The following is a 3086-nucleotide window of genomic DNA, read 5'->3' on the forward strand; positions in this document are numbered from 1 at the left end:
CCGTGCCGCGTCGTCGTCGTTTCGTTTGTTTTCTTTTGAAACGAAACCAGGCATGTCTAGATTTCTTTCAAACCTCAATCAAGTCATATTATCATTTATTTTTCAGTACATGATCATGTTTATTCAAGTAAAAATCAAGATCCAAGTCAAACATTTTGAAACCACACATGCAGAATTTTCAATTTCCTTGGCAAGCTTCACGATTTCTTTTGGTTTGTGAGTTTCAGGTATTGGATCGACTCCAGGCTCCCAAGGCGGCTTGTATACATGTAGTAGGATGCATTAGGACCATGTTGGTCCATTCAAACCAGCCCCATGCTTGTTGGAAATTCAGAATGACAGCAAGTCCCCATAGGTGCAGAAAATGTTGTTCGAAAATTCAGTTTCTTGTCATGGAGGAAGGATCTGATCTTGGCTGCCCCAAGGGCCTATAGCCATGGTTGGATCACTTCCCTAGCAAGTCTAAGACGTGACTAAGTTGCCCTTTTGGTGGCTTGGTCCATGGTTCATCGGTTTTTAATAAAACATCACAACAGCCCCTATACCCCTTCGGCTTCTTCATTTGTTCAGCTTTTGGTTCGTTCTTTTGTTGCTTGGTATGGATCTTGGATGGCCTATGGCCCTTTATTCACGGTTCATATCATGCTCCTAGATGTCTAGATCGTGCCATGGTCAATCAAATGGCCACTGGAACGACGCAAGACATCGATCATAGCATAAACACTACACACGCATTCAAGATGCTCTCGGTTGGACCCTTCGGTTAAGATTTGGTGTGATGCGGATTGTGGCTGGCCTAGGGCCCTTAGCCATGGTTCAAATCATTCCTTGAGATGTTGGTAAGAGTCTCTGGTCGGTGGTTCTCGCCCCTAATGGCCGATAGTCTCGAAACCAACGCAAGTCTTGTAGTTGCGCAGCTGCTGGAAATTACAGTAAGTTTCTGTGTCGGTTCAGAGGCTCTTTCGAGTTCTTGGTTGGCTTTTAGCCCATGGCCTTGGACTAGGACAGTGCCTCATTGAGTTAGGAAGGTCATGTTTTCGACCGTTTGTCATTTGGATCATTTTTGAGGTCGTACGAGAATTTACGGTGCGATGTGCCAAATTGACTCTCGAAAGAGCGTTTCGCGTTTTGGCCTCCATTCCACCTAGATTTCGATCCTATCATTTTAGGAACATTATTTTATGATTTTTCAGCGTATTTTAATCATGACTATACGTCGGTTCAGTGTCGGTTCAGGTTGGCTCGGAGTCATGATTAAATGCGAAGTCATTAGGCGTCATAGTCGCATCTTTTGAACGTAAATTGCATAGTTGGTCATGTTTAAGCTATTGCATATTTTTCATGGCACAGTTAGGTTGCAGCGAGCCTGGGAACGATCCAATCCAATCCAGTTGGTAAAATTACAGGAATTTTCATTACGCCAGTTAATTATTTTACGTGCATTAAATAGAAAATGATTATTTTTGAGATTTATGCGATATGGCTTGTGGTTCATTCACTATGTGGGAGTGTTATTTTATACGGTCGCCAGTGACCGATCAGTTCAGTATGGTACCACCCGGTCGCCAGTGACCGGCCAGCTCAGTTCAGTTTCAGCCTCCCCTGGTAGCCAGTTACCGATCAGTTCAGCTTAGTGCAGTGGCCACAGGCGTAAAACATAATCTCAACAGAAAATTTTACCAGATATTTCAGTACAGGCTCCAAGGAGCAAATATTTTTACAGTAATTTCCAGTTCAGTTATGCACGTATTATAATTGCTCAGTACAGATTATTTTCAGTATGCCTCAGGACAGGATATGTTAACTCATGCATATTTTAAATTCAGATTTTTCTCGTTACCTGCGATATATGCATGCTGAGTCTTTAGGCTCACTAGACTTGATTGTTGTAGGTACTGATGAGGCCATGGCCGAGGGCGGGGACCAGTGAGCCAGCTTAGGTCGGCAGTAGTGGCACCCGAGGACCTCAGAGCAGCAGTTGTTATTTCTTTTTTCCGCAAACAATTTTATCAGTCGTTGGATATTTTTAAATCGTTGTTGTTGGCAAAACTTTAATTTTCTTCCGCTGCAATATTTTGAAATATTGAACTTGATTCACCAGTGATTTTATGAATGAGGCCATTTAAGTTCTTTTAAAAAGAAAATTTTTAATTTTCCGCAAATTTTCAAGAAAGAAGTTTTAGGCCCCTCACACATTGTGTTGCAGATTTTTCTTGTGGTGCATGCGAAGATCACTCGAGTTTCAGCTTGAGCCTTTTGACCCCGAGATCGAACGCACAGCTAGACGTCGACTACAGCAGCAAAGAGCGAAGGAAAGAATGGAAGGCGATCAACAAAGAGAGGAGCCAAGGCGTATACCGATGTTGGATTATGCACAGCCGTCTCTTGATGGAGCACGTCCAAGCATCGTAAGACCAGTCATCCGAGCTAATCAGTTTGAGATCAAGCCAGCTATCATTCAGATGATTCAGAACACTGTCCAATTTGGGGGAAGTGCACTTGACGACCCTAATTCTCATATAGCTGACTTTCTTGAAATTTGTGATACTTTTAAGTTTAATGGCGTGTCTGATGACGCTATTCGTTTGCGTTTATTTCCATTTTCACTGAGAGATAAAGCTAAGTTGTGGTTAAACTGTTTGCCTGTAGGGTCTATTACTACATGGGAAGATATGGCAAAGGCGTTCCTGATCAGGTACTTTCCTCCGTCGAAGACTATGAAGCTCAGAGCCGACATTACTACTTTTGCTCAATATGAGCAAGAGTCACTTTACGAGGCATGGGAGCGCTACAAGGACTTGTTGAGGAGATGTCCACACCATGAGCTGCCTCTTGGGTTAGTTGTTCAAACTTTCTACTACGGTCTGCTTACTCCTAACCGTACTATGATAGATGCTGCTGCCTGTGGTAACTTACTGAGAAAGACGGCGGAGGAAGGATATGAGTTATTGGAGGAGATGGCTGCTAGTAGCTATCATCCTCAGTCTGATAGGCAGAGACGAGGTGCTGGAGTTAATCAAGTTAATGATTTGTCGGCGGTTTCAGCACAGTTAGAGGCTTTGAATAGAAAGATTGATGGGATGAGC

General features: G+C 43.1%; 1 non-coding gene across 1 annotated transcript; it reads right to left on the bottom strand.

Annotated features, from left to right (window-relative positions):
* Positions 1-2720: 2720 nt before the first annotated feature.
* Positions 2721-2827, bottom strand: LOC142530249 (small nucleolar RNA R71). Its single transcript, XR_012816089.1, has one exon. It is a non-coding gene; the product is annotated as a small nucleolar RNA R71 (small nucleolar RNA).
* Between the last annotated feature and the right edge of the window lie 259 nt (positions 2828-3086).

Source organism: Primulina tabacum, chromosome 16 (assembly GCF_025594145.1).
Source record: "Primulina tabacum isolate GXHZ01 chromosome 16, ASM2559414v2, whole genome shotgun sequence".
Lineage (NCBI taxonomy): Eukaryota > Viridiplantae > Streptophyta > Magnoliopsida > Lamiales > Gesneriaceae > Primulina > Primulina tabacum.